This window comes from Amblyomma americanum, chromosome 3 (assembly GCF_052857255.1).
Source record: "Amblyomma americanum isolate KBUSLIRL-KWMA chromosome 3, ASM5285725v1, whole genome shotgun sequence".
Lineage (NCBI taxonomy): Eukaryota > Metazoa > Arthropoda > Arachnida > Ixodida > Ixodidae > Amblyomma > Amblyomma americanum.
The window spans coordinates 74,508,720-74,524,189 of record NC_135499.1 but is presented as its reverse complement, the minus strand read 5'-3'; the positions used below and the strand labels follow the sequence as shown (position 1 = coordinate 74,524,189).

The 15,470-nt window shown below is 47.7% G+C and overlaps 1 long non-coding RNA gene across 1 annotated transcript; it reads right to left on the bottom strand.

The window, feature by feature from the left end:
• Positions 1-9,239: 9,239 nt before the first annotated feature.
• LOC144123074 (uncharacterized) lies at positions 9,240-10,429 on the bottom strand. The gene is made up of 3 exons (XR_013312998.1): positions 10,271-10,429; positions 10,025-10,152; positions 9,240-9,508 (listed from the first exon to the last, which is right to left on the bottom strand). It is a non-coding gene; the product is annotated as an uncharacterized LOC144123074 (long non-coding RNA).
• Positions 10,430-15,470: the final 5,041 nt, after the last annotated feature.

Here is a 15,470-nt window from a genome sequence, read left to right as displayed (position 1 = left end):
AGGTAAGGAAAAACGGCAACTTTTTTCTTTTTTTCTTTTTGGTTCTCACGAGTCTTCTGGTTGTACTGCTCTTTCACCCACTTGAGCAAACAAGAGCAGGCCTCTGTTATCGTGCAACTTGGGTACCCGGCAAGCCTAATCCTGGAGAGTTGAGACTGGAAACTGTCCCTGAGAGCATGGTTACAGGATATTGTCATATAATTACGAAGGCAGCAACTGAAAATGCCGTTTTTAACAATTTTTTGAATGACTTGAATGAGAACTAATGAGCTGTTTGGTTGATATAGGGTTGTATTTCCAGCAGAGATGATCGGGACCGAACCGCAGGCGCAAATCCAAGAACTGCAACTCATCATCAAATGGTGCCTCAAAGGTGAAATCAAGCCCTGCTCCACGTTTTCTGAATACCTTTAAAATGTCAGGTTTGCGCTATGCTAAACGTTCACGGTCGGTAAGCATCAGGTAGTCGTCCACATACCTCATGGTCTTAAGGTGCAGTGCCGATAGTTCCCTCTCGAAGTCCCTATCTACATACATCAGAAAAATGTCTCTAAGGACCGGGGCGACGCTTGACCCGATACACACTCCTGCCTTCTGTGAATAAAGTTTGCCCTGCCAACCCACGACCGTCGAACACAGGTAAAACGGGAGTAGCTCTACGAAACTTTCAACTGTCCGACCACACTTCGTGACGAAGGCTAGCTCATCATTATCTTCTGTAATACATGATTATGCACGTTTCAAAAGTTGGCATGCGGTAGGCTGTAATATAAGTCTTTCACGTCGATACTGAAGGCGACACGGCTTCCTTGGTTACGATCCTTCAAGAAAGAAACAAGCGCAGCGGAATTTGGAACCCTTAAGGGGTCATTCAAGCACAGGGATGAAAGATGTCGTTGCAAGAAGGTTGACACATGCTGTTGCCACGTGCTCTTCTCCGAGGCGATCTCCCAAAACGGGACGTCGACCTTATGCGTTTTTGCACTGAAAAATATCTCCAGGTGAAGTTTCTTGCGCTTGCCAGCCTGTGTGCACAGCCGTTCAAGACCAAAACTGTTGACATGCCCCACGGCTTGATTCTTGGTCTCAGCTTCCTTCAAGGATGAAACGTAGAAATTCCTGAAAATCGCTGCTGACGCTTTTTCTTGGAACTGCTTTTCAGAAAAGACAGCGAACCCGCCTTCTTTATCTGATAAAATCGCCCTCAAGTCATGCGAGCACATCCACTTTGCAATGGCATGTACCGGACTAGGCTTCTTTTCCTCCTTTGTGCGGTCAAGGACTTGCACGCACTCTGTAATACACCTCTGTCTTTCATTATCCTCTACATTTCTTGCAATTGATCTTGACATTGAAAGTTTTTCCGCCCTGCCTAGTCTAGGCTCGAAGGCATGCTTGGGGCCGAGCTTGAGAACGTCAGTTATGTCCGGCGGGAAAGATGAAAACCTTGCCTTCTTGGGGGTAGTTCCTTTTCTTCTTGGGCGGCAGTCGGGGACGCACTGTGTTCCAAAGGAACTCGGTGAGCTGGTCTGACGTTGCGCACCATCCACGGAACGATCTCCCTGCTCTTTGTCCGTCCGTAAGCCAGCAATCTTCCCGCACGCAATCCTTGAAATGTCGAGCCTGTTGCCAGTACTCGGAGTTCATGATACGGCAAAACCTTCTGCTGTGCCCGGCGGACGGTTGCAAAAACCCACAGGCGGCAAGGGCTTCCGGGGGACCCACTCCTAGCTTCCCCTACCAAGACGCTTTCCTGGCTTGGCAGACACAAATGGCGATGAGCAGCGCAATCACTGCCGTGTTGCAGAAGGGTAAGTTACGAAAAAAAACAGCTCTCCGTTGCAAAAGAAATATGGCTAAGCAGAACGTTCAGTTGGGCGAGTTGGTCTATATGCATCTTTGTAAAACAGCGCGAACAACGTCGGACAAGAATAAAAAAATATCAGCTCCCATCCAATTAAAGCAGTTATGTCCGGCGATCCAAAGGGAGAGGCAACCGTCGGAAAAAGCGATAGCTTGTGGCACCGCCCACAAAGACAAAATCTTCGCTTGTTGCAAAGGGGTTGTGTACCAGATTTCACTATCCTGCGGAGCCAGGTACATTGGGTAGAGAGGACGGTGCTTAAATAAAAGGTTGCAAGAGGACAGAAATAATCTAGAAAACAACAATGAACTTGCATATTTGGCGAGTGTCACCACTTCGCGCACTTTTGCGTGCGCTCCCAAACACCCTTTGAGCGTGTGGGTGTAGCGGTCTCGGCCACAAAGGAGATGCCCTCAACTCAGCGTGGCAAGCTCAGCCGGAGACCAGCTGCCAAGTGACAAGGGGGTTGGTCGTTTGGTGCCCAGTTTTCGCCGGTCTCAAGCCAGAGAATGGGTCGGAGCCAAAGGTTCACAAAACAAAACAAAGTTTATACAGCTAAGAGACGATACACATTCCACAATCACTCGTACGAGCACATACAAAAAGATTCACAAATACAATGCAACTCATTAAAAAGTCACAATAGAGAGAGATACAATTCAACAAAATCTTTGCACCTTAAGTGCACACACACAGAGAGAGACAAATAACCAAATCACGATTTGTTCACCGGGTACTGCGACAGTCCGACGACCTGAGGAGCTCGACGGGGCCGTCCCGCACGTTGGCGCACGTTGCCTCGCAGGTCAGGTCTGGGCGAGTGGTGTTCTCCCGGGAGTCGAGCGGGCGCGCTTCTCGGATGCTTAAACGGCGGCTCGGGCTAACAGACAGCGGTTGAAGCCCCTCAATTATAGGCGCAGTCCGCGTCTGTCTGGCGAGCTGAGTAGAAAGTTACGCAGCCCCTGGGGTTCCTTCCCCGCTGTTTTTTTTTGTTTTATTTGACCGCGCGCGGGCGTGATTGCTTACGCGCAGCGCCGGTTTTTTCGAGGATGCGCCGAATTTTGTGACAGTGAGCCACTGTAAAAAGTGTGAAATAATGAAAAAGAAGAAGAAAAAAATTGACAGCCATGTGACGTAGCACAAAGGTGCTGTACACGCACTGTGATCAAACCACGCGAGAAATAATGGAAGCATACTATATCAGTCAAGAGCCAAAGTGTGTCAGCAAACCATCAGTTACTCTCAATGACAAAGAGATAGCTTTTCTTGGTGGCCTTTGAGCGTCGCGTGCTTCTCTGCCTCATGTTTTATCTCTTTTAGCGTATTATATGATGTACTCTGTCTATGTTTCTCCCTTTAAAAGCACCAGGTGTTGCTAATAAAACCTTAGTTGAGAGTGAGCGCTCGTCCCGTGTCGTTGTGGTTCTTGTCCGACGTTGTTCGCGCTGTTTTATAAAGATTCGATGCCAGCGCCTCCTTTAGATGCTGCCTTGATCGCGGCCAGGTTGAAGAGGAGCACGCGCACCGCTCCCATCAGTCCGATTATGCCTTGATTAATAGCCTATAACATGCAACTTTGAAACTGCTATCCATGCCTGCTTTGCAGTGAAGCACGTTTTCTCTGAAGGCGCCCGCTCCGGCGGTCTACAAGCTGTATGAGATCACTTTTTGTGCTGAGAGTACTGGGGCTGGGATGCCTCGCATATCGAGCATCGACAGTGCTGATAGGCCTAGGTCTATAGTGCCGCCTCGCATCTGCGAGGGGCCATCGCTTCATTGGTATCCGCCAAATCGGGATAAGACATCTTCACACGGCATCTCAGGTCTTCGAATTAACTGGTCTGCTGCACGCCGCCGCTTAGAATTATCTGGTGAAATTTATATTACAAATTACGGGACTGAAGAAATCCTTCTAATTATCCAGAATTTCGAATTACCAGAGTTCGAATTATCAGGGTTTTTCGGCATATTCGCTCGTCAAGCCACAACAAGAATGCGACGCAACAGGAGACTGGACAACACAATTACGACAGAGTACAGACAACATGAATACGACACAACAGAAGGCAGGACAACACAATTACGACTCTAAACAGACAACATGAATACGACAGAACAGAAGACAGGCCAACACAGATAAAACAAACAACACAATTACAACACAACACAGAAAACTGAAATACGGCATGCCAAAAATACATTTTTTTTTTGTTGCACTAGTCCAGTGAGGTCACTGCTCCGGCGGCACGTTGCTGTTTCAAACGCAGCCACCGGAGGGTCTTTTGAGACCAGCGTTGCTCTTCTGAGCTCCTGTAAGGCTCATGTGCAACGTCACGTTGGACAGGTGGCAATTTCATTGAATTTATTAATGCGAAAGCATCAGAAAGCTATGTTGACGCCGGAAGTTCCGCAAATTGTGTCGCAGAAAGTCGGCCCACTCTGACGTCATTGCCGTCCTCGTTTACCAATTCTGATAGCGCTAGCTTGTTGACAGCGATCATGATGATCGCGATGAGATAGTTGGGGATAACTGTGTGATCATAGTGATGATTAGGATAGAAATACTGATAATCGGTGAGACCGATGATTGTAGGGAGAGCAAGAAAGGTCGTGGGTTCGACTCCCGTGAAAGTCCTGGGTTCAAGTCCCGCAAAGGAATGGTATGCGACTTCACAAGTATGTGGCATCATAAGTCGATGACGCAACAAGGTGCGACCCCATAAGTCTATAACAACGCAAGGTTGGTGACGCCATAAGTCGATGATCTCACTACCAGTGATGTCACAAGTCATGAGTCACTGGCGTCATAGGTCGCTGACGTCACAACGTATTATACGTCTTAAGTGGATCACGTCACTAGGTAAGAGGAAAGGGACATGCTTTCGCATTGACGCTCTTAAGCGGTCTTAAGCGCAAGTCAGTAATTTGTAAAAATAATTTCAATCTCACATGCTTTGGAGGGGGGAGCAGGTAGCTTTCACGCGGTTAGCATGTTCCCATCTGCCACGGTGGGCAGGTGTGGGCAGGGAAGCGGTGCGATGACGTCGCAGGGTCAATTGACCTCGCCCGACTAATCAATAATTTAACTATGACCGCCGGCTTTCCTCGACACGTCAAAGCAAACAACACCGGTTTTTACGCTGAACGGAACTCTTACCGATTTCGCGTTAAAACCTATATTCGTATGAAAAGTAGCACGAGGTCAATAAAATTTGCGAGCACGAGTGAACTAGAGAACTGGCAGCTTTACAGCAGCTAAAACACGACAGAATTTTTAAGGTCACTTTCTGCGCAAGCTGCGTAGTTGTCGCCGATTTTTGCCTATCTGTTGTGGTAAATGCAAAACATTCCGTTTCTTGTGTTGTCATTCACCTGCTGTAGAAGTCTCCAGTGCCGATGAAAAAGTGAAAATTCGATTTGGGGAAGCGAAAAAGCGCAGTATCTGTCTCACAAATCGGCGGACGCCTTAACCGTGCCGTAAGGGAAGGGATAAAAGAGGTAGTGAAAGAAGAAACGGAAAAAGAGGAGTGTAGTGGAGGGCTCCAGAATATTTTCAAGTGCCAATGTTAATGATTTTAAATTCTGATCAGAGTGCACGTACACCCTACACCGACCGCCGCCCAACGCCCTGCATTCCAGCTAGGCGTGTTGACACGCCAGGCAGCAATTCCTTCCCCTAATCTCATTAAGAGCTTTTACACCACCGAGCAACGAAATACCGCCAGAATCCAGGTCGCCACCAAAGACAAAAAAGCACGAATGTTCTGTCAAATTTAAAAATAAACACGATGTTACGTAGATTGTGCAAGAAACAGTCTTCGGTTGCCCCGAAATATTGAATAAACCGCGGCATCCCTTCGATCGTGACAATTTCCAATAGAAGCAGGCTGGAGAATAACGCAGCTAAAATCTGTTTCGACGCTAAGTTGGCCAAGGCGCCACATGCACGCCGAGACCACAGGTGCCCCTGCGGGATCCGCCACGGCCCAGCTCAAAAGCATTATCCGGGAACCAACCAGTAACACTAGTAGCGTCTCATCTGTTTGCTACTACTAATAATAATATTGATTGGTTTTTGTGGAAAGGAAATGGCGCAGTAATCTGTCTCATATATCGTTGGACACCTGAACCGCGCCGTAAGGGAAGGGATAAAGGAGGGAGTGAAAGAAGAATGCCGCGCTGACATTCGCGCCGAGCCAGCAACGCTCTGCAGATCAAGGGGTAACCCGCTTCAATAGTGCAGTTTACCGCTGCAGTTTTGCGAGCGCTTCGCTTCCGTTCTCGGGCGTTTCGACGAGGACAAACAGGGATCCAAGCAGTCAGCTAGCGAAAGAAATGAAGGACGCTTAAGTTTCATCTTTAAGAGCAGGGGCGCGATTACGGATCAGTCTCAAAAAACTGTCTCAATATTAAGACAGTGACGTCAAAATGACGACACCGAGTAATGCCGACCGCCGAATCGGCCAATGCGGAGCAAGGAGGCGGTGGGCTCCGCCCCGAAACCACTATTCGCACGACAAGGGACCGTAGACAGGTTTTGCAGTAAAGACGCAGTGAATGAAAACGAGTAATGTTTTATTTTGCTAAGAAACTGTATTTCAAACCCAACAGCACCAAGGAAAAGAAGCAGCGTTTTCATTTTTGCAATTAAGTTTGCTGTTCAGTCACTTTTTTTGCCGGGAAGGTGTGCTGTCAGCGGTATAGCGTGAACATGTTAGTCTGGAAATGAACAAAAACGCAATGAAGAAAACATGTAATGTTTTATTTTGGTAGTAAACTGTGTTGCAATCTCAACAACATGAGGGAAAATTAGAAGCATTCTCAGTTTTGCAATTAAATTTGCTGCAGGTTAACTTCTCTTGCCATGAGGGCGCGCTGGCAGCGGCATAACGTGAACATGGCGGCCTGCAAGAAAACAGCTGATTCCATGGCTAGTTCCTGTTTTTTCGCGTGTCGTCTAAAATCAAGGTACTTTGCGGATGTCTTAAGTGCGCAGAAAAATCTGATTGAAGGCAGTGAATGCTACGGGCCTGCCGAGATCAACTTACAAGCAGCGCTCGGCTCGAAAATCGACGAAGACAACTTTAGTCTGTGTTCTCGGTCGGCGCCTATCGATCACCGAGTGACGTGTGGTTCTGTTTATTTTCTTTAGAAAATACCAGAAAACCATGAATCATCACATAGAAGCAACTGCCGACAGACAGGTGCAGCTGCTGATAGCTTGCAATCTCGGTGCGGGAAATGAGAGCCGACACGGCCTGCCTCTGTGGCAGCACTCTTCTGCCTCGTAACAAAGTGTTGCCGCCCACATCGGGCTAAGCACTTGATGTTCCGTTTGTATTTTTGTAGCTCCGTTCGGTTTATGTTCAGTTGTTGCCATAGTTTCTTTTTTTTTCCTGTGCAAGATGCAGAAATTGTGATGTTTATGCTCCACTTTGTTTAGAGAGAAAGGAAGCACTTGACTTGATAACTTTGCTATTGTCACCGAGGAGAGAACGAGCTTGTTCCATTAACGTTATTTACTGATCATGTAGTAGATCCAGGTTCAACCAGGAAAGAAGTAGTTTGCTTGTATAGAGGCTAATTGCAACTGGGCAGAAAGTTGAGCAAGTTTGTTCATGTTTGCTGGTACACATCGCTTGAATTGCATATGATCCAGGGCAGTGAGGTAGGTAGGACAGGGCAGTGATGTGTAATATTGTATTTTGCTCAGCAGGCGGAGTGATGTTGGTATAACTGGGTTTGGTGAGGGCCGTGTTTGAAGGGCTTTAAATACTTTGCATAGCTTCTAACATGCACTTCCTTTCAGGTCGGAAGACCACTTGTTTTTTTTTTTAAATTATGGTCCATCATATCTGAGACACCCTGTATACAGGCCACTCCAGTTTGAAAGGGAACAGCCAGTTGAAAATGACTAGCACATTAAATACCTAGGCGAAAAGTAGCTTGAAAGCAGTTGCACTTATCACACATATTATATGATAGCACAAGGAGCTTGTCCGGCCATTCGGCATTGTCACCGTCTCGTGTCATCATGGACAAGACTTCATAGCCCTGTGTTACGCAAACCAAGCTAGGTGTGGGGCAATGACCGAGTGCTCAAAATTTCCCACAATGGAGCTGCCTGTATATTCTTAGAGCTGTAGAGCATTTCCAGTAACGGTGTTGCATGATTTGTGATTGTAAAGTAACCTCTAATCACACACCATCTCCTTGATGATGTGTCTGTGATGTTTACACATCTTTGTCTATCAGTGAAGATGTTCTACTCATTCAGCAGTCATTGTAGGGACTGCACCTTACAATCTTTATTATGCATTGTTGTACAACGGTTTCCTTGCAGTAGGTACAGCTTTTAGCACAGAGCGAAACCCCTAGCCACACACCATTACGCTAAAAGCTTAGCTTTGGTATTTACACTACTTATATGTGCCAAAATGTTTTGTAGTCCGGAAAATGCATCATGTACACTGTACTATGCCATATTTATTGTACAGGTAGCCTCTGTATGAAAGAAAACATGCACTTTGAACTCAATTTTTCAGATTTTTTTTCTTAACTGCACTCAGAAATGCCATACGGTAATTGTACATCAAGGTAAAGTATGCTTGTATGTACACTGCCTTTTCTGCAATAGAAACACTTGTGTCAAATGCTGTGCCTAAAAAAATAAACGCACTTACTGAATGTATGATGCAATAAAAAACAGCTTTTTGATTCCAACAAGCATCACAAATATTTCATGCCTTATTCCAGCACTACACGTTTGGTTCATGCATGTTCGTCACACAGGTAATGACCACAGGCACTCCACTAAGCTGGAAGGAGACAGCAGAGAAGGGGCAGGTGGGCTGACATAAGCATTGACAAAAGAGAGTTCAAAATGATGCTTTTCAGAAATTGGGCGAGCTGCTTCAACACCTTTTCCGTCTTCAGGAAGAGACTGTGCAACACGCTGCTGAGGGACTGGAAGATGTACTAGCAAACACACTGAAAATGAAGTGGCAGCCGGTGGGGGGCACTTGTTTGTCACTGCTGGCTTCTCGCTGCACACAGGTTGGCCAAGGGCAAAACCACATCACACAATTGCTCACACACTTGCAGATGTGTGTTGTGCAATGACACAAGGAAATGACAGTGGCAACAGGGGAAGAGTGCCTGATATGAATCTCTATGCCAGCATGGTGAGTCGTCTCTGGACGCTAGATTTTCCATCGCAACTGCCGCTGCACCATCCCTCGGTACGCCTTCCTCTGGAGACGGGTCGTCCTAGAGAGGCCAAAAGTACAGCACCGCATGCTCTTCTCAGGAGGCAGGTGAGGAGGGATCCCGTCTGTACGAGGCAGCCACCATTTAGAGGTGGCCCGTTGTCGCCTGCACCCTCTGCTGATATGGGCACATCCAAACAGAGGCTGTGAAGTGCAGCACGTGCGGTGATGATGCGCACTGTCCACTTCCACTGGCACTGGTGCATCCGGTGCCCTTGAAAGCAACGGAAGCAGCTCTTCGGCACACCAATACAGCGCTCAGCCACAAATTGTGTGAAAGCATGTGGCGTGTTGTACAGGCCTTCTGCTGAGTCAGGTCTGTAATGTCATGCAACTGGTGCAGGCAGCCATGGCTCCAGTGGGTAGACATAGTCTCCTGCATAACAAAAAATGATGCGGCTAAGCATGTCCTTTCTCAGTGATCTCAACAGCATTACAGGACACTCTGCTATACAGTAGAAGACTCACGCCAAGTAGCCCACATCCAGGCTTTGCTGAATATGACATTCAAGAGCATACATACATGCAGGATTTAGATGTATAAGTGAGCACTACTGTAAGGTCAGTCTTTTACCACCATATTCATATAAATGATGCGCTATGATTGCCTACAAAACACAAGCGCTGTCAGGTGCATTTTGCTTTGGTTTCTTCAACAGGAAAGGCTATGCATTTCAACAATGTAATATGTGTCCTGTGTTTCTGCTGCAATTATATTTAACAAAAGGAAAGGGTGGCAATACACTGTATCATACTGTAAAGTGTCTGCATTTGTGTAACTGTCCAGACTGATTCTTGTAGCTTTAGCAGATCCGGCCAAATGCATAGTGCTGGAGCTCAATAGATGTGACTGAGTTCGCCCGACGGGTGACACGGCTATTTTACTGCTTACCCAGAAAAAAAATCACCGTCGTCCAGCAGGCCTTCCTCCGCCTCGGAATGCCGCCAGACAAACGCGTCGCGGAAGGATCCGGGTCAGCGCGAGTCCACGGCCAGGATGCACATGTTCGCGCCACAGATCTGAGAAAAAACAAGCACAGCCCGTACTCACTCTCGCTGCCGAGGCCCGCACTTGTAGCTCATGCACTTGTAGCACTTGAACTCATGCGGTCAAAAACAGTGGCCGAGGTATACTCACTATTACGTCCGCAGCGTAGAACCGCTTGCGGCTCGTTCGCAGCACTGCCCCCAGACTCCTTGATAGTGATGAGTGCCCAATCGACACACCCGACGACGCCGGAGATGCTGCCGCGGCGAACGTTTAGGCAAAGGACGCCCTCCTTCGCCGCCGCCTTCTCCTCGGGTCTCTTCGGAAAGCAAACACCCCCCTTCTGTTACCCAACGTTGATATTGGTCTCCGCTGCCCGCCGCAAAGGCTTGTTCACAGTCGGTTGGGCTGCGCCGACGTTTTCTTCATTTCCAACGGCGCCTTGAAACCCACCGGAGGCGAAGAAGCGCAGCGCGCACAGCACCTGCCGCTCCACTGACAGCGCACTCACCCGCGCACTTCCCAGTTCAACGGCGAGTTCGTCGCACAGACACTGCGATGTCTCCTCGAAATAACTCTCCCGCGCGTCAAAGTCGTCTTCATGCACCCTCCGACACCGTTGCTCGCGCGGTCACCCGCGTATACGACGATGTAAACAGCCGCCATTTTCTGTCTCAAACGTGTTGATACTACTTTTTCCAGTCTCAAAAAATCGTCTCAATCTGCCCGCATAATTAGATGGCCAACGTCACCACTTCTGCGCCATTTACGACGTCAGTCAGTGACGAAAAAAATCAAAATGGCCGCCGACCAATAGGAGAGAGGCAAATGATACACTTTTTGAGACAGTTTCGATTGAGACTGATCCGTAATCGCGCCCCAGGATGCGTTGGCGTTTCAACGTTGTGGCAGAAACGCGGCTCTTTAGCAATAGGCCACAGGCGTTCATAAGGTTAATTGGCGTTGTAAAAGTTGTAGCCTCTGCTGATTTTTGCAGAGGGTGCTGAAAAAGGGTGTTTGGCTTACGGTCTTGAGAGGGTCTTCTTTGTTGCGGTTGCGTTCACTAGCGTCGGTCGAAGCTAGGCCTAGCGGCTGGCCGTCGCTCTAACACGGCTCTCTCCGCATGGTGTCGTCAGAAGTGCTTGAAATTTGGGAGATTAAGTTCCTTAAAGCAACGCCAGTTCAAAACCATCTTATTCGTCATGGACGCTGACGCTTCTCCAGATTCTCAGCCGTCTTCGACTGAGACGCAGCCTCGGTTCGCCGGTTTGGTAGGCCTTGCGCCACCGCCAGCGTTCGACTTCGATGACCCGGCTTACTGGTCGCCGTGAGTGGAACAATTTGAACATTTTTCCGTCGCCACGGGCGCGTCTTCGGCAAAGAACGAAATCAAGGTTCCAACGCTTTTCTATTGTATAGGAGTTCAAGAGCACCGTATTCTCACTTCACTTGGGCTGTCCGAGTTGGAACGCGTATCGTTTGCGCAAGCAACGCTTCACAACCTACTCCACCCTTCCAGTGAGCGAATTTGAAGAAAGTTTTCGCTTTCATAAGCGCATGCAGCAACCATCAGGGAGCGTGGACGCGTTTTACTCCGCCTAGCGTTCGATGGTAAAGAAGTGCAACGACGGGTCTTCAACCATCGAGCCTAGGCTGATGGCTTCCTAGGCGCCAAGCTTTCAGAACAGCTTTGTCACACGCCAGATTTGACTCTGACAAGGTGCTTTGCATACCCGCTTGCACGAAGACGCGCAGAAGAAAAAGAAAGACAAGGGCGCAATACGGCGTTCTGCCTGTGCAAGTGGACACCGCGGGTCACACCCATTCCGAGAGAGAGACGTAAAAAAGCTTCGAAGAAAGCTTAAAACTTCTGCGGACGAGAAGCTCAAGTTCGTGATGCCTGCCCTGCGCGCAACGCGGTATGCAGGCTTTAGGACATTTCGAGAGCGTCTGTCTAGCCAAGCAACGCTTATCGCCAAGACACTCGCATGCCATTTCTGTTGATCCTATCAAGGAGAGGACGAAGAACGCAAAGTTCGTGCGCATCGAGGTCAACGGAATTCTTATCGAAGTTAAATTGGACTCAGGTGCAGAAGTGACTGTTGTTCCGGGCACCTTTTCAGGCGTTCCGTCGCTCCTGAACGCGCCTGAGGGACATTTCACCGGGCCTTACTAGCCGAGGGTGGCTGGTCAATTTTCCGCTATTCTCGAATGGAAGGATCGCACTTCGCAAAAGAAAATTTACTTTCTACCGTCGCCGTCGACACGAATCCTGGGTTACCCAGCCGTCACTGTTTGTGGAGTTCATTTTGTTGATGCACTGGTCCGCTCTCCTCAAGTAAGTCAGGGTTCATATCCTTCTCACTTGCAAGCGCAAGGAATTTCGATGGCCTAGGGAGTTTTAGTGCGGAAACACTATGAGACTCAAGCCGAATGCCAAGCCCTTCGCACATAGTGTACCTCGTAGGATTCCCCTACGTCTCCATAATGCGGCCAAGAACTTGACATGCTTGAAAAACAAGGAGCTATTAAGCATGTCGGCAAACCTACAGAATGGCGCGCTGGTTTAGTTGTGGTTCCTAAAGCTTTTGGTGGATACCGCCTGTGTGTGGATCTGACTTAACTCAAGAAGGAAGTTCTTAGAGAGAGGCATGTTTTGCCTACAGTAGAGTTTGTTTATGCCAACTCGGTGATGCCAAGATTTTGTCAAAGCTGGACGCCGCAGCTGGATTTCATCAAATCTGTATTTCGGAAGATTTTCAGGAATTTACTACATTCATCACGCCTTTTGTTTGGTTATACTGCTGTCATCTACCGTTTAGAATAACATTTACCCCACAGTTCCTTCAAAGAGAAATGGCTAGAATCTCGGAAGGCCATCTAACGTTCTCAATATGATTGATGACATTCTTTTTTTTGGAAACATGAAAAGAATATGACCAGAAGTTAGCTGAAGTTCTGGATCGTCTGGACAAAGCGGGTGTAAAGTTTAACAAAAACATGTTGATTTGGACAACAGCAGGTAGAATTTCCAGGTGTAGTAGTGAGTGAGAAATGTATTTCTCCGAGTCCTGACAAGCTTGAAGCTATCCGTTCATTACGAACTCCAACATTCATTACGAACCACATTAGTAGCTTTCTTCCAAATCTGCCGCAGGTTACAGCATCAATGAGCATAGCGACTGGTATTGGAGCCCTATGTAAGAATGAGCTTTCAACCAGGTCAAGTCAGTGCTCATCTCCCCACTGTATATAGCAATGTCATCCAAGGTATAACACAGCTCTGTCATGCCAGTTTTTTGGCATTAGCGCGGTTCTTTTGCAAGATCATCCCACATGAGAGTTACGTCCTGTAGCATTCGAATCTCGTCCCTTGTCAGAGACTGAAAAGCTGTACAGACTGAAAAAGAGGCTCTAGCAGTGACATGGGCTGTTCATCGGTTTGACCAGTACATCCGTGGTATTGCATATACAGTGAAAAGCGATCGTCAGCCTCTAGTAACTCTTCTGGAAAAATTGGATCTTGACACTATGCTTCTCAGGGTTTACACATTCGGTAATAAACTGATGCGGTATCAGTTTCCGGTTGTTTATGCTTCCGGAAATCAGCTTGCTACCGCAGACGCAGTCTCGCTCTCCAGTAGCTTCACCTCCCCACCAAATGATGTGGTCGAGAAATTCTTACAGCTGCATATTTCAGCTATAACTGAAACTCGTTTAATCATTCTTGATGTTGGCCGCCATCAAAAACAGGATAGAGAGTGCATCCTCTTAGCTCAATAGTGTACTAAAGGTTGAGCACGGAAGGAGAGACTTCCACTGTATATGAAAAGGTACTGGGAGTACAGAGGGGATTTTTCCACCATAGATCCTATTCTCTTCAAGGACCATAGACTTGTAATCCCTGCTTCACTCCAACAGGTGACATTAGAACTTCTCTATGAGGGTCACCGAGATATAATTAGAACGCGCCAACGGGCGCAAGAAGCTGTTTGATGGTTCGGCATGCGTCAAGAAATCCGTGACACGCTACTCAACTGCCGACAATCTGCATACACGAACCCCTTGTTAAGCTGCGCGATAGCAGGCTTGCCCTGCAGGTGATGTCCGCAATCAAGAGCGTCAAAGTAGAAGGTGGGGCTTTAAGAAGAGAGAAGAAAAGAGGGGCGCCCAGCGAACTAGAAAGATACTGCAAAATGGCATTTTTCTGGGCCACTTGGTATGAATCTATGATTTGGGCCAGCATGAACTTTGGGACACAAACGAAGAGAGACACATGGAACACGGAACACGGAACACACAAGAGCCACTTATGGCTACATAAACTCCTTCGATGCCATGAGGGGAAGTTAGCACCGATCGACGATATTATCAATGCCATCAAACGTATCTTTGCTCGGTTTGGTATCCCGCAACTTGCAAGAAGCGACAATGAACCTCAACTCGCTTCAAAGTTTTCCTCTTTTGCATGTCACTTCGGCTCTGAACATAAAACTCAAGTCCTAATTACCCGAAATCAAATGGTGAAGTGTAGCGAATGCTCCGCACCATCAAGGACATCTTCACAAAGTCTTCAGTTCTTTTTCTTTGACTTTTGGCTTATCGCAATATTCCGGGCATCACAGTGTATTGCTCAGCGCAGCTGTTCTTGTTTAGAAGATTGAGGAGATTGATGTCAAGGTTGCCGATGGAAAAGTGCCAGCTGAAGCTCAAAGGCCATCATCTACCACTTTCTGTCACAAGTATCGGCAGTCACTCCAGCTTCAGAAGAGGCACTTTGACAGACATGCTGTCAATAGTCCGAGAGATCTAAAATCAGGGGAAGAAGTATGGGTCAGAGATATGACTCGTGCGGTGGTAACCTGTCCCGCAGCCAGGCCATGCACGCTCATATGTGGTGGAAACTGCCACGAAGGTATCAGGGTGTAACAAGATACACCTGATTACTTTTGACGACACTTCTATTCTACAGTTCACAGAAGTAATGGGATTGGCAACGGCTTGATCTAGTCTTTTCAAACACCATCGGCACCACGGTTGTCCTTAGACACAAGCTTAACTGCTACTGAGCGTGAGTGTTCAACCATGTTTGGCACTTCGACAAGTGCGAGTGACAGCAGCCCTTCTTCAACACCTTAAGTGTTAGGCGGTCCCTCACCTCGTTGAGAAACGCAGCAAGCCCGGCTTCAACAGTGTTCTCCAGGGTCAGTAAGGGACACACTCTCCTCTTTTTCGTCACCACCTGCGCTTACTACACTGAACTTGTGCCGCCACCGGACAGTGTGAGGTGATATGCAATATTGTATGTCTTGAGTGATGGCAGTGAAAGTGTGTTTTGAAAGTTTGTGAT